Source organism: Maniola hyperantus, chromosome 8 (assembly GCF_902806685.2).
Source record: "Maniola hyperantus chromosome 8, iAphHyp1.2, whole genome shotgun sequence".
NCBI classification, from domain to species: domain Eukaryota; kingdom Metazoa; phylum Arthropoda; class Insecta; order Lepidoptera; family Nymphalidae; genus Maniola; species Maniola hyperantus.
The window spans coordinates 12,966,790-12,994,103 of NC_048543.1; the positions used below are offsets into that span (position 1 = coordinate 12,966,790).

General features: G+C 38.0%; 1 protein-coding gene across 13 annotated transcripts in view; it reads left to right on the plus strand.

Annotated features, from left to right (window-relative positions):
• The window catches only part of LOC117984500 (CUGBP Elav-like family member 1), a 462,287-nt gene that overhangs the window by 91,722 nt on the left and 343,251 nt on the right, over positions 1-27,314 (plus strand). For 3 of the 13 annotated variants that reach the window (XM_069500132.1, XM_034971127.2, XM_034971128.2), the window contains exon 1: positions 18,557-18,771. The exons of 5 other annotated variants lie outside the window; for them this stretch is intronic. The gene's annotated coding sequence lies outside the window, so the exon portion shown is untranslated. Of the gene's footprint in view, positions 1-18,555; positions 18,772-27,314 lie in introns of those variants that run through there. 5 more of the 13 variants (XM_069500131.1, XM_069500134.1, XM_034971129.2 and 2 more) reach the window with 4 other exon arrangements.

Genomic DNA, 27,314 nt, shown 5'->3' on the forward strand with positions numbered 1-27,314 from the left:
CCAGACAGCGTTATATAGCTTACTATAGCTATAGTGACTTAAGTCTAAGCAAAGTCAAAGCACAATTTATAGATTTCAGCCTAAAGTCTCCGATATCATCCGTCCGTCCGTCCGTCCGTCCGTCTGTGAGCGGTCTGTATCTCGTGAATTGTAATAAGTAGAGAGTTGAAATTTTCAGTGTAGGTCATGTGTAGGTCTATTGCCGCTATAACAACAAATATTAAATTAAAATTGCAAAATGGCCTCCAGGAAAATTAAAAAGTGTTAATTCATAAACGATGGTACGGAACCCTTCGTGTGTGAATCCGACTCACACTTCACCAATTTTAAATGTATAGAAGATTTCTGAAAATATACCTGAAAGATTTCATAATATTAATCTCCCTGTGCTACAAAATTATAAAGATAGTTTCGTGTTGTTGTATTTTAGAGTGCTAAAATAAGTAATTTTACAGTCATTTTTAAATCCTTTTTGCGTGAGTAAAGTACCTAGGTACATGCTGGCGTTGGTTTGGGCTCCTTATTATTTCAATTACGGACAAAATTTACCTAATAGTTTCTTAGAAGTTTAATACGGCTCAATGACCTATATTTATTAAACTTTGCTTGAATTTTCTTTAGGTATCCAACAATATTATTTCCATTTGTGGAAAAAAGGTTGTTTGTGCTCATCGTAGCACAATAATTTACTATCTGTATCACGCGTCAACGACTTTGGGTCTTATCATTCCGAACGAACGTCCACGCACAATGGTACCCGTGTTACTTGAAACCTCCGCGTTTTGATTCGTTTAATCATTTTGAGCTTAACTTTAAACAGACCTTCATCTATAATTCCATACATCATCATCATCATCAACCGATAGACGTCCACAGCTGGACATAGGTCTCTTTTAGGGACTTCCACACGCCACGGTCTTGCCCGCAAGTCCACCTAGTGAGGGGTCTTTCAACACTGCGTCTTCCGGTGCGAGGTCGCCATTCTTGCACCTTGGGACCCTATCGTCTTTTCCATACCTACTTAATATAAAACGCAACGTTTCACGTATTTTGACGAAAATTAGTACAAAGATAGCTTGCATTCCATCATCATCATCATCATCGTCCAATAGACGTCCACAGCTGGACATAGGTCTCTTGTAAGGACTATCTATCTACTAATCCAGCGACTCATTCCGACTCGTCTGATGTCGTCCGTCCAACATGTGATAAACAAACATACATACATGACCATACCCAGAGGACATTCCACTCCTTTTTTTTGGACCGTCGCGTCGCGTCGTGTAATAATATAATTTACCCACAGTAAAATATAATGTTGATTTAATATAATCAGCTGCTATAAAAATAATGGTGTCAAAAGGTTAATCAAAATTGCTGACCTTTTCGTATAAGGGTACTTTGATTGTTTTCGATAAAGGCGTGTAGTCACGCGAGATTTTCTAATAAGCAGTTAAATTGGGTCTAGCGTGTATGATAAGATTAGGGTTTATTGATACACAACTTTTTATATTGGTACGGTTTTTCTTGTCTCAAATTAATTTGTGTACACTAATATTACAAGTAATTGAGCCTCAATAGCTCAACAGTTATAGCAGCGGACTAAAATCCGAAAGGTCGGCGGTTCAAAGTTCAAACCCCACCCGTTCCACTATTGTCGTACCTACTCCTAGCACAAGTTGTACGAAAAAGGAATGTTAGTCATGATTAAAATGACTAAAATGATTAAGATTCTTTAAAAACAAGTTTTATAAAAACTGCGGTTTGTACTACTGCTTCACCGGCAAAGCCGTGCCGCCAAGCGATTTAGCGTTCCGGTACGATGCCGTGTAGAAACCAAAGGGGTATGTGTTTAATAAAAACTGCCATACCCCTTCCAGGTTAGCCCGCTATCATCTTAGACTGCATCATCACTTACCACCAGGTGAGATTGCAGTCAAGGGCTAACTTGTATCTGAATAAAATAAAAAATAAAAATTCATGTCTGTCATGTGTTTATAAACGCACAACAGGGATGGTGCCTACTAGTCAAATCAGCAACTTTTTATCAAACGTCAAAACGCTCCCTTTCAGGGAGATTGTATGAAATTAATAACAAGATGTGACGACATAAACATTTGACGTACTTTTTTAATTAAATCGATTTTTTTTTTAATTCAGATACAAGTTAGCCCTTGACTGCAATCTCACCTGGTGGTAAGTGATGATGCAGTCTAAGATGATAGCGGGCTAACCTGGAAGGTGTATGGCAGTTTTTATTAAACCCATACCCCTTTGGTTTCTACACGGCATCGTACCGGAACGCTAAATCGCTTGGCGGCACGGCTTTGCCGGTAGGGTGGTAACTAGCCACGGCCGAGGCCTCCCACCAGACAAACTAACCAAGAATTCAAAACTACAACATTAATTGAAGGACATGCACAAGAAGAACCTCCGGCCGAAGCCTCCCACCAGAACCTCCCACCGATATTTTAAAATGGTTAAAAAACACTTAAAACTAACAGCGGAGGTGGATTTTACGAATTTTGTGAGACTCTCTATTCAATAATTACTAAGAAATATAATTTGTTTTTGACATATTCACCATCCCAATTGCAAAAAAATGCATCTATGCAGCCGCCTTATTATTGTTTTTTTAAATGTACAGATTCTAATGTACCCATACATTCAAATCAGTCATCAAAATATACATAGCAGGTATACTAGATAGGTACATAGAGTTCACTCTGATAGAGGTTGTTGCGTTATATTAGGTTTGTTCATGTTTTGTTTCCAAATAAAATGTGCTGAAAGGCAACTTAATCAATATTTGCTCATTCCGGCAAAACGTGCGACGGATTGGGACCCAATAGCCCGAACCGCAATTAATTCACGACGAAAGAAATCAAAGGCTCGTGATTAAAAGCGTGCGACGCGACGTCGGGTCTAATTTTTCGGCCGGTTGATGCCCGTCCAGTAATTTCCCGGGCGGTGTTATAATTTGTCCGAATTACCGCCGCTCCGTCTCATACATTATACTGGACGGGTCATTTGTAATGAAGTGGCCGTGAGTTTCAGTAGCTTGGACAAAAATGACACTTACAGCCGTACTCAGAGTCGGTTAATCGTTACTTAAGATTGAGTTAAACGAGACAGAGCTATATCTCTCACATAAATCTGTCTCGTTTTAACTCAATCTTAAGTAACGATTAGCAACTCTGAGTACGGCTGTTAGACACAATGTGATATTTTAAAATAATTACATTTTGTTACCAGCTTTTACTTGTGAATTTGTCCGCGTGGATTTAGGACTTAGGTCATCCATACTAATATTATAAATGTTAAAGTGTGTCTGTCTGTCTGTCTGCTAGCTTTTCATGGCTCAACAGTTCAACCGATTTTGATGAAACTTGGTACAGAGTTAGCTTACCTCCCGGGCTTTTTATCGCGGGAAATCCTCTAGTTATTTATAGATTTCCTTTATTTTTTCTACAAATTTATAATGCATTCAGCTAGTCAAATGCTCTAAAGGATTTCCTTGTTACATAGGCGCAATATTAATTTTTCCACGTATTTTTTATGGAAACCCCCAAATTCGGTACATCAAAACATATTCTATAGAAACGGGTATTCTTTAATCCGAATAAAGCGATGTTCTTTTTCTTGAACGCAGAAAAAATAGCCACAAGTGCGGTTTTTATTGTAATCCAGGGTGGATTTAATAAATTTTATCTCAAAAATTAATTATTTCGCCTTGTACCGCTAATTCAGTTTCAATTAGAAGCGCGTCGAAAACACACCACGCTCCGAAACGACTAGCTTTGTGATGCGGCTTCACCCGGTAATTACTTCAACCCCCTGATGAAACCAAATAATTAAACTCGTGAAATAATAACGCTTTTTCTAGGGTTCCGTACCAGAAGCGTGCCAACGGGACCCTATTACTAAGCCTCTGCTGTTGTTACTGCCTGAGGATGTTACTTCAATTCCAGTCAAAAAAGTGCTGCTGTATTTGGCGGCCACAGAATTTGACAAGGAAGTGTGAAGTGGAGGCAAACACAATTGGTCGCAGTGATACACGGATATCAAGAACCTGTATAGCCCCAAAGTAGAAGAAGAAGAAGAAGAAGAAGCCTCCGCTGTCCGTCCGTCTGTCCGCCCGTCCCTCTGTCTGTCAGTGAGCTCGTGAACCATAATAGATAGAGATTTGTCACAGACTGTGTATTTTTATTGCCACTATAACAACAAATAGGTAATAAAGATTTCAAAATGGCCACCAAGAAATTAAAAAAAAAAAGTTTTTGGCGGCCACAGAATTTGACAAGGAAGTGTGAAGTGGAGGCAAACACAATAGGTCGCAGTGATACACGGATATCAAGAACCTGTATAGCCCCAAAGTAGAAGAAGAAGAAGAAGCCTCCGCTGTCCGTCCGTCTGTCCGCCCGTCCCTCTGTCTGTCAGTGAGCTCGTGAACCATAATAGATAGAGATTTGTCACAGACTGTGTATTTTTATTGCCACTATAACAACAAATAGGTAATAAAGATTTCAAAATGGCCACCAAGAAATTAAAAAAAAAAGTTTTATTTTTGGTACGATGGTATAGAACCCTTCCTGTGCGATTCCGTCTCGCACTTGACGTATTTTTGTATCCATGATAGAATAGAACGGACATCATAATATGGGGGCCTGTGTGTTTGTTGGTTTGTGTGTGTTTCTTTTTTGCGGGGTTTTTGCGAAACGTGGCCACTTCGAATGTATTTGTAGCATGCCGCATTGTCGCACGTTTTTACTTCGTGGTAAAACTTTATCGCGCATGGTCTATGCGACAATAAGTAGGCGTGTGTGGTTCACACTTTCCTTCTTAGTTATAATATGGGTATGACGTATTGTGCCCAGATGATTAAAACTCATATTTGTAGCATAAAGTCTAGACACACCGTAATAAGTCACAGTCACATACATTAAGCCTCTCTGCTTGAGAATTTACCTAAAAGAAGGTAATAATTTAAAACAATAGTAGCCCGCAGATGCCTCATAAAAAAATGTTTCATCCAAATCTCGGATGCAAATGAACCATTAGGTGGAATACCGTCGATCCCCCCCACCCCTCGTGTCTTCCCCTCCCCTTGATTCGTCGTTTCTTTGAATTTGAATAATTTCAGAAGCCATCAGGCCACGTAACAAAGGGCCGGAAATGAAGCAGGCCTCTTTGTTAAGTTTTGGCTGAGCTGCGGTTCCATCGGAAGCCTGTAGCGTGTGAATTAGGTACCTATAGTACACGACAGGTCGAAATGGCAATCGGGGTATGAGGCGGGGAACGCCGCGCGCTCCCGCACGTCACCCGCGCTATACCGCACTAGGCTAGGGAGGGAGCAAAGCGGGGCTTTCCCACCAAGATTTCTGATTTTTCCCGATTTTTCGACCTGTCGCGTACCTACTATCATTATCATCATCATCATGATCAACCCATCACCGACTCACTACAGAGCACTAGTTTTGGCCATAGTCTACCACGCTGGCCATGTGCGGATTGGTAGACTTCACACACCTTAAGGAACATTATGGAGAACTCTCAGGCATGCAGGTTTCCTCACGATGTTTTCCTTCACCGTTAAAGCAAGTGATATTTAATTATTAAAAACGGACATAGCTCCGAAAAGTTAGAGTGTTTAGGACGTCGGCCTTCTTTTTGGGAGGTCAGGGGTTCGATCCCAGGCACGCACCTGTAACTTTCGGAGCTATGTGCAATTAAAGATTACGTGCTCTATAACGATGAAAGAAAACATCGTGAGGAAACGTGCATGCCTGAGAGTTCTTCCTTATGTTCTCAATGGTGTGTGAAGTCTGCCAATCCGCATTGGGCCAGTGCAGCGTGGCAAACTATGGCCTAAACTCGCCTCATTCTGAGAGAAGACCCTTGCTTAGTAATGGGCCGGTGATCATGATGATGATGATGATGTGATTTTATTAGTCTTCGTACTTCGTCCGATCTAGATTTTTAAAAAATGCCACGGAAACTCTTTTTCTCTCCGCCTTCCTAATCCACCCGCTGGCAGCGGGTGGATTAGGAAGGCGGAGGGCCGTATTTGGTGGAGTGCTCTTCAAAAAATCTATATACAGCATTGAACACGTAAAGGCTGATGGATTGGATTATTTAATTAAGGGTCAGTTAGATAACTAGGTATATACATATAACGAAGCTGTAAACTTTAAGCTGCAATCCAGTTAGATATAGAGCAAGTAATCCAAGCCGTACTAGTTCAAGTTTATCTTAAACCAATGCCAGCTACAAAGGACAGGGTGGTGATAAAGGTCAGAATATGTAAATGTCGACACCGCCTAAACGTAAAGTGACCTAAGACAAAACCAGGAAATTACAGCGTTGTAATTTTTGAGATGGTTATGTGGGCGTTCGCCAAAAATTTATAGTTATTTTATTGTAGGCCTTGATAGTTTTATGATATTAAATCATTGGCCTTCTATTTGGGGGTCCAAGGTTTGATCCCGGGTATACAAATCTAACTTTTGTTATCTGTGTTTTAAGCAATTAAATATCCACACCTTAATATGAGATTGTATCATACAGGTTTTTATAGACTGTGGAAGTTAGCAATTGCGAGAATGAGATCTTATGTAGTAGTAGCCAATAAGCAGTCTGTTTTGATATCTGACGTAGACTTAATTCTTATCTGAAAGAGGTGAAAACTCAAAATTTGTAAATGATGTCTTAGATCACTTTAATTCTGGAGTTCTGGAGGTGCTATTTAAGTTTATTGTGTCCATGTATGCGACTTCACGCGACGCGAAGTGCCATCGGAAGTGGGGACGGCGAAAGGAAATGCAAGTTAGCGTGATGACGTCACACTTGCGCCACACGTGGTAGAAATTCCACCAGAAAGTGTGCAATAATGACGTTTTATAAGGCTGGATATAAACGGTTTTGTATGAAAACGGTAGAAAAAGTTTGTTTCTTATAGTAAAAGTTTGTTTCTTTTAGTAAAAGGGATGTGAGTCCTAAATAAGTTATTTATTACTATAATGACGGTCTCAAGTAAAAACACGCCAGTTAATATTGAATGCACTATACCTTATAGAAGATTAAGTTATCAGCGACATAATTATGTGATACATATTTAGAAAAAAAAAACCGTAATGTTGAAGGGCAGACATGGGCACTGAAATGTCGAAGCGTCCTCAGCGATATTAAAATTGTAACAACGCGCTCTCTTCGTTCCCGGTAACATATTAGGTGTACGGGAAGTTATGTGCCATCGCCGTGTTTTCTTCATTAAATAAAACGGATATTAAAATTCCTGATGCCCCCCAGTCCTCGCTGTGATGTTGTGAAAATATCTAAAATAAATTGTTATTAAGTACGGAACGCGAAAAATAAATTGAAATCTTTAGTCAGACTTTCTATGTAGTTACTACTACCACGACGATATTAATATAACGATAATAGCATATTTTAATGGAGTCGTTTTTAGGGTTCCGTTATCTATTGATAGTCACGACGGGACTGGGGAAAGAGGGTAGTTCGCTACTGCCCTTGATAGCTCGAACTTCATCTCTCGCAGCACCGCAGTCCCGTCGTGGTATGTACCCATTATATATATATTAAAGATTTATACTTAGTTGGAGAGGAAAGGGGAAGGATATATATAGTACGCGACAGGTCTAAATGGCAATCGGGGTATGAAGCGGTGGGACGTCCTCTACACTTGCACGTCACCCGAGCCCGCCTGCACCGGGATAGCGCAAGGGCTGTGCAGTGTGCAATGTGCAGGTATGCGGGGCGTTCCCACCCCGATTGCCATCTTGACCTGTCGCGGACTATAGGTATCTACAGATCTAGGTAAAGCCCCCATAGTACGCATACAAGCTACCGCCCTCGCGTAAATCGCTACCGGCAGATGGTACAAATCTCAAGCTTCACGCCACCGAGTACCGACGCAATGAATAATGCAGGCTCCAGACGATAGCGTAGAGCTCGCTGTAGCCTTAGTACAAACATTCACGTCTCGATATCGTTGATAAATCTCGAGTGACGAAATCCGTACCAAAATTATAAATATGATGGTGTACCGAAACCAAATCAATGCGACAGTTCATAGATTGTCCGATAGAGAGTGAACTAGAGCTCGATTGCTGTCTGTTCTGTAGCCGCTGTTACGCAGCAATGATCGCTAGATTTACGCCTGTCGCAAGCCTGTCGCGAGATTCGTAATCACCCCGCCAGACTACTAGGTTCTTTTTATTCTGAAAAAGCAAAGAGCTCTGACGTAATTTTAAAAACCTCAATCTACGTGGATAAAATAGCGTGCATGATCAAGTAGACTCTAAATATAAGGCGTTACGCGCTCTAGTTGAGCATTAGGTTAGGGCGGAACGTCAAGCGTTCGTCTGAATAATATACTTCATACACATAAAGTATCCTGAGTGACAGTGGCTCTACGCCTTCTTGTTTGACCATCTGGCACCGTTTGTACATATGGCAAAAAGGCCTCACTCAGGCCTTAGGTACCCTAATAACAAATTAAGAAGGACCTAAACTCCCTTGTTTATGTTCGTTTTACTCTGAAGTAAGTTCAAGTTCATCCTTACGAATCTACAGCCCCGAGAGAAATTATTGTGGAATAGAAGTCTGAAGTACTCAATAGATTACTTTAAATTGAATCTTAGGATCATTTCGCTGTGATATTATCGATTTGCGACGCTCGAAATCTTGTGGAAACTCGTACTAAACCCACTCGCGCAGCAAACGGCAATCGTAACCGTATTCCACCGAGTATTTATCGCTCACATACACGCCCACATACAACTAGTATTATTCTTTTATTCAATTTAATCAAGAATGATATTATTATTATTATTAAGGAAAAATTTCATTTTTTTACCCTTCATATTTCCGCGAGTTGGTTTCTTTAGCCGATTTGTTACAATTTCTTACTTTCATCAACAACAAGCCATCGAGGGCTCACTACTGAGCACTGTTCTTCTCTCAGAATGAGAAAAGTTTGACCGTAGACTATCATGCTGGCCAAGTGCGAATTGGCAAACTTCACATACCTTTGAGAACGTTATGGAGAACTCTCAGGCATGCAGATTTCCTCTCGATGTTTTCCTTCACGAAAAGTTAGAGGTGCATGCTCGGGAATGAACCTTGACCCCCCCGAATGGAAGGTCAACGTCCCAGACTATAAAAATAAAAAGATTACAATTTTCACATTGTTATAAATTCACTAATGGCAGTCATGGAAAATTAAAATGTGCAATAAATAAAAAATAAATGTGTCCTATGTATGGAATTTGATAAAGAGGTTGGTGTGTTAGCAGGACGGTAGACGGCTTGGAACACTTATCTTTCTTCGTACCTAACAGCTACATATTTATCGTCCATCGCTTCTAACAGATACTACAAATCTCAAGCAATGTGCAACCGAAGCGTCAATGAATAATGCAAGCTCGGGACAAACATATTCTTAAGGTAGCTTGTCACGGCGCTAGATTGTACGAGCCATTTAATTGCCCTCTGTGAAAACGTAAATTCAACTAAACAAGTTATAGGATTCGTCACATACACCTTTCAAAGTTTAGAAATTCAAACTTTAAATGTTTTAGTGCAAACTTATGGTAAGACCATTCATTATAGGAAGGACTACATAATTCCACTAAAAGGACTCTACTGACTTAAAATACTTAATAATTAAAATCAATTTTAGCGTATGTTTATTTTCACAGTTCCTTCATTTTGACTTCATGCATTGTGTAAAGCCAAGGTACCAGCTCAGTACATATCTAATATCTGGTAGGTATCTCAAGTTTCGTGCATAATATGTGAAGGTATATTCGCTGTACAAGCAATACATAAATACAAGCTTTTGCTTTTCAAATGAGGTCCATTGCGAGTCGAGGTTTTTAATATCGTGAGAAGCCACCACAACTGCAAGCGGCAGTGGTAACCATAAATCGCAACAATGTACAATATGAGTATTTCGCTATTCATTGCTACCAACAGACGCTACAAATTTAGAGAATTGTGGTACTGACGCGTCTATGTATTATATTAAATTTAGATTCCAAAGACCATCAGAGAATTCCAATTTCCATCTTCCACCATCATCATCAGAGACGCTATTTCTGTTTTATCGTATTAGAATCTAAATTACTTATCAGAATCATGGTTTTTGATGATAGGATGATATTTTGAAATTATAAACTTCCAAACTGCTCTTGTCATGAATTGAAATTTTTTCATTGGGTGTGATTGAGGTCAAGCGTGTGCCTATTAGTGAATTAAAAAAAGGTATGATGTATTGGGCGCCATAGTAAAGCTTACAAACTTTTGTCCCTTCATGTCAATACGATATAGTCTAGCACGTGTAGAGTCACTCAATATGCTCCTGTGGCCAGGTCTTACGGCAAATTAGGGTTACATTCCGTTTTTAGGGTTCCGTACCTCAAAAGGAAAAACGGAACCCTTATAGGATCACTGTCTGTCTGTCGGTCTGTCAAGAAACCTACGGGGTACTTCCCGTTGACCTAGAATCATGAAATTTGGCAGGTAGGTAGGTCTTATAGCAGACATTCGGGGACAAATCTACTCGTAAAAAACGTGAATTTGTGGTTACATCACACAAAAAAAATTAAATTGTGGTCATGAACAAATATTGCTATTTTCAACTTTCAGAGTAAGATTACTACTATACCAAATGGGGTATCATATGAAAGGGCTTTACTTGTACATTCTAAAACAGATTTTTATTTATTTTTAGGCTTAATAGTTTTTGATTTATCGTGCAAAATGTCGACAAAATACGATTGTAGTACGAAATCCTCAGTGCGCGAGTCTGACTCGCACTTGGCCGGTTTTTTCATATTATATGAAAAAACTAGATGATACCCACGACTTTGTCCGTGTGGATTTAGGTTTTTGAAAATCCAATGGAAACTTTTTGATTTTACGGGATAAAAAGTAGCATATTATGTCACTCTCCAGGTCTTTAACAATGCCCATGCAAGAAATCACGTCAATCTGTTGCTCCGTTGGGACGTGATTGAAGGACAAAGCAACAAACCAACAAACACACTTTCGCATTTTATAATAAGGGGAGTGATTATTGTGCCTATTATTATTCTTCCTTTATAATCTCTTTCACTGCCAAGAGTTACTTGTAGTGGTCCACTGTAATTTATCTCTTTCTTTTTCATAATACAAATTTTCCTCAAGACGACCTTCCTGGCGCAGTAGTTATTAGTGGGAGGTTCCGGGTTCGATTCCTACATTAAAAAACTGTCATACCCCTTCCAGGTTAGCCCGCTTCTATCTTAGACTGCTTCGTCACTTACCACCAGGTGAAATTGCAGTCAAGGGCTAACTTGTACCTATCTGAATAAATAAAAAAAGTCCCATATTGATGTCAATATGATAGAGTGCACACTGCACAGTGCAGTGTCAATATGCTCCAGTGATCGTATTAACTCCTAGCCAGGTCTTAATTACAGCGGCGTTGTTACACGGGGGATCGCGCGTTGCCTAGCAACGAACCGCTTTGAGCGCGCCGCGGTGATGGCACTCGATATCCTGCACCCGGCTGTAGACGCTTGAAAATGTCCCCACGGCAAATTAGGGTTCCGTGTGATTTAATTTTCTAAATTTAGGAAAAATTTGTTGTAAATTCCTTTACAGTCACTCCCACTGGTCACGCTCAGGGTCAATGCCCAAATGCCAGAGATCTCTCGTAGATATAAGTGCTTCCCTATCCACTGTTTATCTTTAGGTACTATTACAAATTTTTAGTACGAATAAAACAAATAAATAAATAAATATTTATTTAATACTTAAAACAAGATAATGACGAGACTTCATACGTGTGAAATCAAAATTCCCATGAAATTTCTGATTTTTCAGGTCAAAATGTCACTCTTCTGGTTTTTTATCTATATCCCTGCATCCGTTGCTCTGTCCGCAACAAAGGCTACTTTTAGTCCCGGAAAATCAAAGAGTTTCTTAGGGATTTGGACCTAAATCCACGCGGACAGAGTCACAGGCTTCAACTTTTTTCGACGACCTCCCGGCGCAGTGGTAAGCGGTGTTGTCTTATTAGTGGGAGGTCCCGGGGTCGATTCCCGGCGGGGGTTTGAAATTTAATAATTACTAAATTTCTGGTCTTGTCTGGTGGGAGGCTTCGGCCGTGGCTAGTTACCACCCTACTGGCAAAGCCGTGCCGCCTTTTCAGTATTCCGGTACGATGCTGTGTAGAAAACAAAGGTGTGTGTGTTTAATAAAAAACTGCCATACCCCTTGCAGGTTAGCCCGCTTCCATCTTAGACTGCATCATCACTTACCACCAGATGAGATTGCAGTCGAGGGCTAAAAAGCTAGTATTTTATACGGAACCCCGCGTACATTTCACGTATGCACACTTCAAACTTTCTAGTGGGGCCGATACGATGCTCCCGATTCGGGGAGTACATATTTGCTTTTGCTACGCTGAGCGGCTTGAAAGTAGAAAACTTGTGTTCTTTCTATTAGCCAGTGAATTAAGGCCGCCTTTATATTATGTATCTACTCCTTGTTGTTTAGAGGCAATTCCCTTTATTTTGGTTTGGCACCCTCGTGCTTCGATAATCAAGAGATCTGTTTATTAGGTGTTTGCAGAGCATACGGAAGGTGTATTTTATAAGTTAGCATTATTATTTATTTTATAAACATATCGTGGAAGAAAGTTATATAATATACTAGATGATGCCCGCGACTTCGTCCGCGTAGATTTAGGTTTTTAGAAATCCTGTGAGAACTCTGATTTTTCCGGGATGAAAAATATCCTATGTCCTTCTCCGGAATGCAAGCTATTTCTGTACCAAATTTTGTCAAAATCGGTTGAATAGATAGACCCTGAAAGGCTAGCAGACAGACAGACACACTTTCGCATTTATAATATTAGTATGGATTATTACGCGTCTCATCAATAAAATCGAAACACTTTCAAACTGAATGGTGTTACGAGGTGTTTCGATTTTTTCGAAGGGAAGTAGCTAAAGTATATTATTTTCTAAAATAAAGTAAAATTTGTCCTGTATTTTACTTAATTTTGACTACGCAAAAAATGTTTTAGGTACTTTACTCTCAATAAGTGATCGCTTCCAGCCCAGGAGATTTCGCAAGATTTAAAAACCGGCCAAGTGCGAGTCAGGCTCGCGCTATGAGGGTTCCGTACTACAGTCGTATCTATTTTTTTGACATTTTGCAGGATAATTCAAAAACTATGAATGAATGCACAGGTGAAGTAAGACCTTTCATATAATACCCCACTTGATATAGTTATCTTACTTAGAAAATTGAAAGTACTAATTATTAGTTCATGACCACATTTTTTTTGTGTGATGTTTGACAGACCGACAGACAGACAGACAGACAATAAAGTGATCCTATAAGGGTTCCGTTTTTCCTTTTGAGGTACGAAACCCTAAAAATAGCGAAATTTTTTCATACGACGAAATAGCGACTCACGCTAAATATCATCCATGCATTTACCTACACCATAATCGTAAATAATCGTTGACATTTACATATTTCGATGGTTATCAACGGTGTGGACACGCCCTATCGTTTGTTGCCAAAATAGTTGCGAAGATAAGGGGTATTTATAACATCTGTTTATTAGTTTATTTCGCTTGGTGAATGGTACATTATGAATTGAGAATTAGAACATGAAAACAATATTTAAGGTAAATAACTAAAATTCGACCACTACCTACTCCTAAAATTATCACCACGGATGAACTGTTTATGTTTTCCAAAAGCCCGCGCACCTCGCAGTCTCCTTAGCCTCGCGTCGCGAGCAGAATCACATTAAAAAAACCGGCCAAGTGCGAGTCAGGCTCGCGCAATGAGGGTCCCGTACTACAATCGTATTTTTTCGACATTTTGCACGATAATTCAAAAACTATGATGCATAAAAATAAATAAAAATCTGTTTTAGAATGTACAGGTAAAGACCTTTCATATGATACCCCACTTGGTATAGTTACTCACTTCGAAAGTTGATAATACTAATTATTAGTTCATGACCACAATTAATTTTTTTTTGTGTGATCTAACCCTAAATTCACGGTTTTCCGATTTTTCCCCAAATATCAGCTATAAGATCTACCTACCTGCCAAATTTCATGATTCTAGGTCAACGGGGAGAACCCTGTAGGTTTCTTGACAGACAGACAGACAGACAACAAAGTGATCAGTAGGTACGCGGCCGAAAGTAATGTACATCGGCCTTTAGAATGACATTTCGGCTTTGTAGAGCGTTGTATCTGTCACTCATACCTATCTGACGTTTTGTCGATCTTAACAACAGAGACAAATAGCTGTAACACAGTTTTTTAACTAACACAGTTATTACCGTTTATTTAATGTTTATGTTCATATGTACATTTAACGCTCCATAAATCTGTTATCTCCTTCTAAAGGTCGATACGTACTGTACATCTTGAAGTCAAATCCCGGTAAAAACATTTTGCAAACGTGCCTCATTTCTTTTGCGTCTCAATCTAATAGATCACCGAAATAATTCATAACTCCAATATCTTTGTTATTAATTAATACATAACTGTGTACATAGGTTCACAGTTAGGTATTGGTGCCCCTAGGTCTTTAGTATCCAAATATTTGAACGCAAAGTTTCATGTTCTGAAACTCTCAAGATAAATGTTTAGCTATACAGTCTCGGTACATATTTGATCGTGCTTAGTATAACTTCATAAAGGCAAGTGTCTACCCTTTTATGACTTCAAATTAAAATTAACATTTACACTTTCAGTATTGAGGTTTGAATCTTGAGTTAATTGTTAACTTATCAAATAGAAACAATATTTTTTGTTGTCACATCTAGTAACTAGTTGTGTATGAATCTATGTAATCTATATACTAACTCGTCGACCATCCCGCGTCGGTATAGTTTTGATGTGATGGTGATTTAAAACTACCCACTAAATAAAATAAAATAAAATAGCCATTTATTCTACTACCTTATTTCCATAGTTAGGTACAGATTTTTAAATATCATCATTATACAGTCTTTAAAATATTTAAGCTTATTGCAGTAGGTATATATTTGTTATTATTTAATTTAATTAAAGCGCATTAGGAATAAGCCTGTAAAGCTAGATGTAAGTGTTGCAAAAAAATGACAATTTGTTAATAATCGTTAGTTTTGAAAAAAATATTATTATTATGGTATGCCAACCTTTCGGAATTTACTCCACTTCTCAACTGTTGAGCTATTAAGGCTAATATAACGACACACTACCTACTTATAGCTCAACATGATTTTCCTAGATCCTATTCTTAATGGTGAAGTAAACTAACTACTTGAACAGATTTATTCTCATGGGGAGGATCGGAAAATCGATTCTAGATACGCACCTATGGCTTTTCGGAGTTATGTGAGTTTTCAGCAATTAAATAACGGTGAAGGAAAACATCGTAAATAAACATGCATGCCAGTGAGTTTTCTATTGCATGGTACAAGATTATGTACTTAGTTTTTAATTATTTCTTTATAACATGGCGGCCATTTTGAAATTTGTGGTATTTGTTGATATAGTAAATTTGTAGCGGCAATAGAAACACACTGATCATTTCAATTCTCTACCTATTCATAAGATACACCCCGCTGACAGACAGACAGTTGGAGGGATGGACAGACGGACGCACAGCGGAGTCTTAGTAATAGGGTCCCATTGGCACCCTTCGTATACAGAACCCTATAAAGATAGATGCCCGTCTACTTTTAGAGTATTTTTTCACCCTCATTAATATTTTCAACAATAGCGCCATGAATACAATTACACGCTCAGATGTGCATACAAAACACGCTATCATCATAGCGGGGGTCCTCTGATCGGCCTATAAAGGCAACCCTTGGCAACATTCAATTATATCGAGAGATGCTTTGCGAGTCGCGATGACGACCGCCCCTCAATTATCACATCTCAAAATCCCTGTGACGTAGCGATGCGCAAGCAAGAAGTTCCGGATTTGATTCTTAGTTGTTAGCATTTAGAAATTATGTCTGTAAATTGGTATGCAACTTTTAATTTCATCTTAAATATATAAAACGAAAAGGTGACTGACTGACCGATCTATCAACGCACAGCTCAAACTACTCGGACTGAAATTTTTCATGCAGATAGCTATTATGACGTAGGCATCCGCTAAGAAAGGATTTTTGAAAATTCAAACCCTAAGGGGGTAAAATAGGGGCTCTAAATTTGTGTAGTCCATGCGGACGAAGTCGTGGGACTAAGCTAGTCTAACTATAAAATTGAATTACACCTAGACCTAATTTGGACCAATAATTTTTTTTATTGGTCTAAATTTGATCTTTTTGCATACCTACCTCGGAGAACATGCTAAGCCATCGGTAAACTAAGAGCCGAAATCTCATTATTTTAGTAGAGGTGTATGCGAAAGGATCTGAGATCGTACAGCATTATCATCCCAAGCGAACTCCTATTATTGTTATCAATGGAAAGGGGTCAAGACCCTCAGCAATGAAACATACGATGCACAGAGAGATTTTTTGAATGGATCTAACACTGATCATTGTGGTAAATGAGTTTAGAATGAAATATTTTTCAACTGGTAGAGGTACCATGGTAGTTTTATAGATCTCTGACCTTGATGGATTTCTAAGCGCTAGTAATAGAACGATGCAAATGTAGCCAATGCTTAGGTAACTTGTTACTACCTTACTAAAAAAATACTCCCTCAATGTACTTTAACGGAAAAACTAAGATCTACCTAACAAAGCGACATCTCCCATTGTGCCAGAAAAACTTTGAAGCTGTAGGAAAATCGTGCATTTTCCCTATTATCACGTCATTCGAACGGATACGGAACTTCAACTTCCAAGTCAATCGGAGTACGCAAGAATAAGATTAAAGGCTTGGTCAGACAGGAGGCGTACATAGCGCACGTCAAGGCGTCAATAACATGGCGACGTCACGTATTTCAGACGACAACACCGCTCCAAATTTTTAATCGACTTAAAAAAAAAGGAGGAGGTTCTCAATTTTTTTTTTATGTATGTTCTCCGATTACTCGAAAACGCCTGGACCGATTTTAAAAATTCTTTTTTTGTTTGAAAGGGTATACTTCAAAGTTGGTCCCATTTCAATTTGGTGAAGATCTGATGAACATCTTCGACGATAGATACTGGAACTCCTCAACGGATAAGAGTAAATTGCTCGCGATCAGTGTAATAGCTTAGTAAACAATAGATTTTTAACCAGTCATAGCATAATTCCATGGGGCCACTAAAAATTGTGAAATAAAAAATTTTTACAAAAAAAATAAAAACCGACTTCGTTACACAAACACTAAAAATTGAAAAATAATTTAATTTATTACCGAATATATTATGTATACAAGAGTTAATATAGTTCCATAATAATATTTTTTGGGGTCGGTGCCAATGAGGTGCCATTGTGGAGTCCCATAAAAATATGAAGTCTAGACGATTCGCGCAGCTAAAGCTAATTGGCACCGGCACCAAAAAGTATTATTATGGAACTATATTAACTCTTGTATACATAATTATATTCGGTAATAAATTAAATTATTTTTCAATTTTTAGTGTTTGTGTAACGAAGTCGGTTTTTATTTTTTTTGTAAAAAAAATTTCGTAAGTCCGTTTAGTCGCACGGTAGCGCATTCCAGGTCACCCATACCGCGCACTTTGGCTGCGCTCAACGCACTGCTGAAGGAGTCCCCTCGCTGTGACATATTTGCTGACAAATGGGCTGACCTCATGGGTCAGATCTTGCACTTTTGTGAAAATTTATAATTTTGCATTTTAAAATTTATAATTTTAAGTTGTTAATTTTTGTAAGTATGTTTATGTTAGTTTGTACTCGTATTTTAATTAGTGTAATTGGCTTTATGGCCGTTCTAATTAAATAATAAATAAATAATAATAATAATAATAATGTATCATAATCGTCGGTGTCCTGACGTCGCGTCAGAGTGTCGCTTTTTTCTTTCGCACTCGTTCTGTATGTCTAATTCAAATTTGAATAGTAGCTACAATGCAAAGTTAAGCAACGCTATAGCGTGACTACGCAACACTTTTAAGTTTTTACGAGCGCATTAAGCGAAGCAAAACAAATTACCGGATGCGTTTGACAGACGCGGATGACCACTGCAACTTATAGGTGTCTGTATAATAAAATATATACTGAACTGTGCAAACAATCGGACGTAACTAGCGGACATAACCTTGGGCCGTCTTTGACCGCTTGGATGTTGTAAAACGAAAACGCTCGTTGTCCACAAGCCGCGTTCCAAATGACTGTGCACCTATCTGTCGCGGCTGTCAGCTGCGGCTTACGGACACGTCCGATAGTTTGTTTCCGCCTTAAGTACGCGTTCTGTTTGACGAAGGCTTAAAATTTGTTCAACACGCTCGACGGGGATGCGAAACAAAGAAAGGTTCGTAGGGCGGGCGGGGGCACGTGGCGGGCGGGCGCCGGCGGCCGGGCACGGCCAGTAACGCCGGCTTGGTTGCCGGCGCAGGACGTACTACCGAATTTTCCCCGAACCGGAAAACGTGTTTTCGTAACCGCGTATGTGTTATGTGTGTATTCCTCAAATCCTTCATTATTTCGAAGATGTAGCGTCAGTGTTTATGGCAGTTGCGATATTCTCGATCAGTTCAAGTTCCATTGCCGTGTTCCGTGACAATATGTAGCGCTTTAATTCACCATGGCCGGCAACGGAGTTGGAACGGTGAGTCCTCACTTCTCCCTGTAACATTGAATTGTGCACAAATTGCAAATTATAAAACAGCCGATACGGCCATTTTATTCAATCGGAACGCAATTGGTACTGTATAATATAGTAAGCGCTCGCGAAAACAGTTTGTTTTTTGATGCGCTCTGGTAAATATCAACCTGTGGCGGATAAATGAATAGTTATATTATATGAATATAAAGATATTTCTGTCGATATCGGTCTCTGCTTTTCATGCGGCTGGTTCATTAAAGTAATGACGTTAGTTTTAAAAAACACTTAGTGAAACGGCATTATTTATTTTCATATTGTAATGAATCTTCAATAATATCGGAATTAATCGAATGGTCAAGGTAATTTAACATTTTGTTTTTCTATGGTATTGGTTAACATGTAAATATTTAAATTTGTTTGTATATTATGTATGCAGCTGTAATAGCCTAGTGGTTAAGACGTCCGCCTCCTAATCCAGTTCTCCATGTTTTCAAAGGTGTGTGAAGTCTGCCAATCCACATTGAACCTGCGTGGCAGACTACGGCCTAAGCTCTTCTCACTGATTTGATGATGAAATAATATACCTACTACCTCACCTGATAATTTCTAAATACTCAGACCGTATTTTCTGATTACATAGAGCTTACAAATAACCTATTATCATAATATCTTACATTCAAAGTACCTAGAGTTTATTTAAGTTACCTTTCTACAGAATTTACCTTATTTTCCAATAATTTAAGAATAACGAATATAATAAATAAGAATACCGTTTTAAAAGACTAGTATTTTTTAAACTTAAAAGTACTTTTAAGTGCAGATGCAACAAGTTTTAATATACTTTAGCATTAAGATGAAACACTTAGTTGGCAAAGTCATCTCGAAAGACAAATAGTTAAAAAGCAGTCCTTATCAGCTTTAAACCAACCTTTTCTCGACAGTTTGTTTACGTTTATAATATAAAAAGGCACTGACTGTTTGACTTACATAAGTGTATTAACGTAATGCTAGAACTACTTGGTTTACAAAACTTGAGATCTTGAGAGAAGTATGTATCCTTAACCGTATCTTATCGTATCTTAATTGGGTATAATAATATATCTAGTAATGAATACGGTTAGATACCTTATAGATAACGTATCTAACTATTATCTATTATCGTGATCAATCCATTACCTGCCTACTACTGAGCCGGGTCTCCGCTCAGAGTGAGAAGGGTTTAGGCCATAGTCTGCCACGCTGGCTCAGTGCGGATTGGCAAACTTCACACACCTTTGAGATCATGGAGAACTCTCAGGCATGCAGGTTTCCTCACGATGTTTTCCTTCACCGTTAATGTCAGTGATATTTAATTTTTTTTAAACGCACATAACTCCGAATAGTTAGTGGTGCGTGCCCGGATCGAACCCCCGACCTCGCGAAAAGAAGGCTATCGCCTATCACCGCTTCTAACTATACTCAGTTAAGAAAGCAATTCAGAAATTCCAATCGAGAGAAGCCGGGGCTAGTCAACTTGTCTCTAATAATAATATCAAATTGTCTAATAAATTAACTAAAATTTAGTTATCAACCGTTAGCCCAACGCTGCGTGTGTCGGGGCTAAAATGGGATAATTTCAATTTTGGCGGCTCAATTACCCCGTTTTACATAATGTGATCATCCCGCGATTATGTACGGCAAACAGTTACCGTAATCTATTGATTAACCGTCAATACTAAATACTAATACATTATAGGGAGTGCGTAGCCACCTGTACCCTACCAATGTTGCAGAGATGATTAATCCATACTCCATACTAATATTATAAATGCGAAAGTGTGTCTGACTGTCTGTCTGTCTATCTGTCTGTCTAATGTTGTATAGAAGCAGGCGTTACTTTGCGGAAGTCCATGATATACAATGAACCAAAAGCTTAATTATTTGCTGTAATCCGCTGAAACAGGTCGAATCTGCGAAATGCAAATATGCAGGAAGAATCCTCCTTCTTCCTGCATGTTTAGCAGTGGGAGGGCGGGCGGTGCATTTCGCATGCTGCATGTTGCACCATACAGATTCGACCTGTTTCAGCGGATTAGGTACAGCAAATTAAGCTTTTGGTTCATTGTATATCTGTCTGCCTGTCTGCTTGCTTTTCACGGCCCAACCGTTCGACCGATTTTGATGAAATTTAGTACAGAGTTAGCTTACATCCCGGGGAAGGCTACTTTTTATCCCGGAAAATTAATGTGTTCCCACGGGATTCTTAAACACCTAAATCCACGCGGATGAAGTCGCGGGCATCCTCTAGTTTTTATATAAACCTGTGAAGATGATATTGCTAGGGGCGAAAGAATGCCATAAGTCTACTTTGTCGCATTAGTTAACAAATTGTGAAAAAAACCAGCCAAGTGCGAGTCAGGCTCGCGCAACGAGGGTTCCGTACTATAGTCGAATTTTTCCGTCATTTTGCACGATAATTCAAAAACTATGATGCATAAAAATAAATAAAAATCGGTTTTAGAATGTACAGGTGAAGACCTTTCATATGATACCCCACTTAATATAGTAATCTTACTTAGAAAATTGAAAATACTAATTATTAGTTCATGACCGCAATTTAATTTTTTTTGTGTGATCTAACCCTAAATTCACGGTTTTCAGATTTTTCCCCAAATGTCAGCTATAAGATCTACCTACCTGCCAAATTTCATGATTCTAAGTCAACGGAAAGTACCCTGTAGGTTTCTTGACAGACAGACAGACAGACAACAAAGTGATCCTATAAGGGTTCCGTTTTTCTTTTTGAGGTACGGAACCCTAAAAACCAAATTAAATTTGAATTTCGGGGGCAGACCCGTGTCTTGGGCCTTAAAGGTCACATAATACGGCCATTCAGCGATTATATACGGAATGCCCTTTCGGTAATCTATTGATTTAACGTCAATACTAATACATTATTCGAAGCACGTAGCCAACTGTACCTGTGTGTCGGAGACGCACCGACGATTTGGAACTCTGCTTACATAAAGTATTTGGAAATTTAGTTTCGAACTAACTTTATTGATTTAAGTAGATGTTGGATTTATTTAAATATTCTTCAGAAAGATTAGTCAAGAATCTAAATATATAAAAGGAAAAGCTGACTGATTGATCTATCAACGCAAAGCTAAAACTATACTGGACGGATCGAGCTAAAATTTGGCATGCAGATAGCTATTGCGACGTAGACATTTTGTTTGAAAGACTTTTTGTTTAACCCCTAAGCGGGTAAAATAGGGGTTTGAAATCTGTGTAGTCCACGTGGATGAAGTCGCGGGCATACGCTAGTTTATTTATATGTACTTGTGCATCATAATATAGACGTAAAAAGGGGGTCGTTGGATTCAGGCGGCGGCGCAAGACTGTAGCGTGTGGCAACAACAACCCTAATATACATGAAACCTACATGAAACGTTGATGATGATGATGATGATGACAACTTAAGCAAAGTACATTAAACAAACATTTTTCTGAAATTTTGAGTATTAATTGGATTGGATTAAAAATAATAATGGAATGTTTAATAGGTAGGCAATTAACATTTTATTTTGTTAACAGCTAACAAAATAAATCAGGCATATTAATCGACCATAAAATTTTGAAAATATTATCATAATTTAATATTAATTAACCGATGACTCTTTCAACGTGGGCATAAAATTTAATAATAATACACGACATCGACCATACATTTCCACCACATTATAATATTCTGATCCGAAAACATTTTCATCGGGTAAATATTTCAATGGGTATGAATGACCCTCGTATCCGGTAAACTCTCGGGCTTCGTGTGTAAAGTCATCACATTATTGAGAAATAATATTATTAGGGCAGCTCAATTTCCAACAAGATAAAGTTTAAAACTAAAACCCGACTACGACCCTCTTAATAAACGCTGAGATATAGTAAAATTGTATTTCTGTCGCTTGGTACATTATAATATATACCAAGCGACTATGATCTTCTAAATATATGTATAAAAGGAAAAGGTAAAAACTCAGAATTTTTCCTCTTCCTTCTTTCGCTCCTTTATTTTATTAAAATAATATTAATCAATTAACAATCTAAAATCTTACTTACTGTAAAATTAAGCTCATGCCTATTAATGTTTTTTTTAGTCAACCAGTCGAAATAGAAACACAATAATTTTTATTCAGAGAAATATTTCAGAAGACAACCCGTTAAGTGCTGGAAGTTTTATTTTTTTAATACCATCTCGATATCTCGATGTTTCGAATACAATAGAAAATCGATAATATAACAAGATATTGTTATAAACCGTTCGCATTGTTGGACCAGAACAATACGCGAGGACAATTCAAAGGATCCAAGATTTCGATCAGCCGATTCGATGTAACTCTCTGCGGAAGTGAAATTTCTGCTATTATGGATTTCTTGGTGCGATTCGGTTTTATACTGTTACTAGCTGATGCCCGTGACATCGTCCGCGTGGATTTTAGGTCTTTTCAAAATCCCGTGGGAACTCTTTAATTTTTGCGATAAAAAGTAGCAATATCACTCTCCGGTCTTCAATCCAAGTAAGAAAATCAAATCGATTCGTTGCGCGCGTTGCTTCGTTGCAGCGTGATTGAAGAACAAAACACACATTCACATATGGGTAGTGATATGTGAAGGGTAGTTTTTTTGTACATTAATATTTAGAGTACGTCTAACGTAAAACAGCTACATCTCTTGTTCTATTTTAATGAAACGCATGACTACATTCATTAGAACGTGGTCGGCGCGGGTGGTGCGGTTTTTTGTTCCTACCCCTCATTAATTGTTCTTTAATGAGAGTCCGTGTACCGGAGCGGTACTCTTTTATATTACACGGTGGTATAACTTACGTGTAATGTAGTCTGGTAACAAATGGACCGAGGTTTTTGCACTCGATGGGTTATATCCGTACCTAATTGAGATTTTTTTATCTATGTAGATATATCATTCATTATTTAATTTGCCTTTGATTCTGTTTTGTAGAAAAATGTTTCCGAATTTTGTTTTCGAATTGTTATTTTCTGCACCGACTGAATGCACACGTAATTTTTGAAAAATTATTTTACGTACTTAATATCGCAAAATTTTAAAGTGTCATTTTGATTTCTAAATAGGTAATATTACGAGTATACGTATTCAATATTGTTCATAAAAGAAATTTAAACCACAAAAATAACTTAGATGGCCTCAGAACGATGCCTGACAAAAATGTTCCTAAAAGACAAAAATATTTAATAATCATATGCACAATGCAATGCACTTGATGTTATGCAAAAAAAAAAAGATTTGGGCTAAGTCCACCACGTTGTCCGAGTGCAGATTGGAAGACTTCACACATCTGTTAGAACATTATGGAGAACTCTGGAGGCATGCAGGTTTCCTCACGATTTTTCCATCACAATTAAAGCGTTACATATTATGAATTTAAATGAATTCTGAAAAGTGTCTCATGCTCAGTAGGAAGCAGGCGATTTGTTGATGATGATGATGATGATGATCACCGAGGTATAAAGGCAAAGTTCTTATTCCAAAAACTTATCCTTATTTCATTAATAAAAAAAAAGATTTCTAAAAACGCTTTTTTGAAAAAATCCTACCCTTAACAAACCCCATATAGACATTAAAATGATATACCGCTCAAATCCTTGAGTACTGTCTAATCTACATAAGGGATAATCTTGTTTAATGGCGACAGGGGCGCAGAGTGGAGTCCCGATAGGGTGTCATAAATCAAACAAAAAGTCACCATCTATTACTATGATGATTGTACATTCGGCTTCTAGATCCAATAACTGCAAATTGAATGTTTTTTGCCAACTACGAATTTACCGAGCGCACTGCTTATATAATATGCTGGTTCTTCTCGGTAGGAACGGCATTCCGAACCAGTGGTAAATTAAAGTCAAAAGTCAAAGTCAAAAAGTCAAATGATTTATTTAAAATAGGTAATAAATTACTCTTATTGATGGTCTGGTATGGTGTTAGATTTGTAAAATTTGTAAAATTAAAACTACCTGACTATTCATACTTAGTACTTGTAAAAAGTTTACATGAATAAAAAAACCATTCTATTCTATTCTATTCTATAAGCCGTCAAGCGCATAATACAGCAAAAAGAAATCAATTTTTACAATCACCATACCCATATTGTTATAAATACGAAAGTGTGTTTGTTTATCGGTTTATTGCTTTGTTGGTTTGTCCAACAACCACGTCGCAACGGAGCAATGGATCGACAAGTTTTTTACATAGGTATAGTTAAAAACCTGTAGAGTGACATGAAAAAAAGAGAAATGTTTACCTGTCTACCTATTGATTAGATATATCTAGGCTGAAACGATTTTATTCATTAGTTGCTATTTATGTGCAATAAAAAAAACTTGGTTCTACGATTCATATAAGCTATGATTTTTTTGCTATTTAGATCAGTCATTTTAGTTATTCCAAATACTAACTAATAGCAATTTTATTAATTTCTAATGAATATTGGCCTTTAGAATGACATTTCGGCTTTGTAGAGCGTTCTCTCTGTTACTCATACCTATATGATGTTTTGTCGGTCTCAACGACAGGGACAACGCTCTACAAATCTGCTATCACCTTCTAAAGGTCGATGTACATTACTTTCGGCCGCGTACTATATTATTTTATTTTATTTTATTTTATTTTATTTTATTTTATTTTATTTTATTTTATTTTATTTTATTTTATTTTATTTTATTTTATTTTATTTTATTTTATTTTATTTTATTTTATTTTATTTTATTTTATTTTATTATTATAAAGGCACACAAAACAGGTTTCAGCTATATTATATTCGATTATAAATTTTATATTTGTTTGGCTCTTACTAACTTCTACCCTACTTTTATTAGTAAACAGAACTAATTACCTACTACTTATTAAATAGAATTAAAAACGCTCAAGCCATCTTACATAAAATTAAGCGCCCTTCATTGAATTCGATGTAATAATGGTTTTTGTTATTACATTAATGCGGACTGCAGAGGGCCATTTTAATAAAACGCATGGCTTCATCCGTTACAATGTGGCCGATGCGGCTTTTTGTTTCTACCCCTCATTGATTGTCCTTTAATGAGAACTTGACGTATGTACTTTTTGATTTGGAAGTGATTGTAGTACATTTTGTCTCGAAAAGCGGTTATATTATACTTGCGATGAGTTTTAGGATCAAAATGACTGCACCTTATATTTGCAGCATTATGAACTCTAGATGAACTTTTGTGTCGTTTTCTTTCCATATTATTAACTTTACATCGTATAATCCCTAAAGTATGGTTTATAACGACTCATTTTAATTTATTTTTGTGATGTAACCACAAATTCATGGTTTCCGGTTTTCGGATTTTTTCGCTTACGTCTGCTATATGACCTTACCTATCTGCCAAATTTCATGATTCCAGGTCAACGGGAAGTACCCTATAGGTTTCTTGACAGACACGACAGACAACAAAGTGTATTAGGGTTCCTTTTTTCCTTTGGTACGGAACCCTAAAAATAAGGATGGATGTCATTCTAAATTTTTTTTTAATAGATATAGCGAGTAAACGAGCAGGCGGACCCACCTGATGTTAAGTGTATTTTTTTTTATGGATCACGTTAATTTCAATAATACATTTTAAAATAAACAGTTCGCCATCCTCTAGAAACTGTTGAAGTTTATGTGAGGATGGCGAGTTCGCATTATACAAATTTAATCAAATATGGGTAAAAAACTGTTATATAAATAAAAGCTGTTAATTAATGCATATTTGTACATATAAATATCGTTACATGAAACACTTCCTAGACCTAGATTAGATTACCGCCGCCCATGAACATTTGCAGCACCAGAGGAGCCGCCGATACGTTGCCGGCCTTTTAGGAATTTGAAAAGCAAAACAAACAAACGAAAAAATAAGGATAGTGTTTTTCCAAGCCGATTAAGGTGTCATTTATAAGGATTAGGCTCATAAAGGGTTCGACGGCCACACTGAAATCCCTTTATTGATCCAAAGGCTTTTCCTTAATCCGCGCGTAAACTGGATTTCGTATGAGACCGCGATATTAGCTGGATTATTATTTAACGGTCAACTTATTAACTGGCGTAAGTACTGGTCTAAGCAGAGAGATGATATTGTTTTCCTAGAGCATGCAAGAAGGCCTCAACTCCACTGTTGCCACAGAATGACCAACCAATGAATGAATCCATCACCAACCATGAATGACGTCATATCCAATCCAATCCATCAGCCTGTTTGCGTCCACTGCTGGACATAGGCCTTTCCAAGAGCACGCCACCAAACACTGTCCTCAGCCTTCCTCATCCACCCACTCCCCACCACCTAACCGTAATCGGGAATAGCAGGGCTGCCGGGAACGGGGGGCATTTGTCTGTTGGCGCTGCTCATTAGAAGTAATGCCCATAACGCCCACGCTGGGCAGGCGGGTTGGTCAGCGCAGGGCTGTAGGCCATTTCGCACCAGTGACGCTGAATGACATAATGAACCCATATTATAAATACGAAA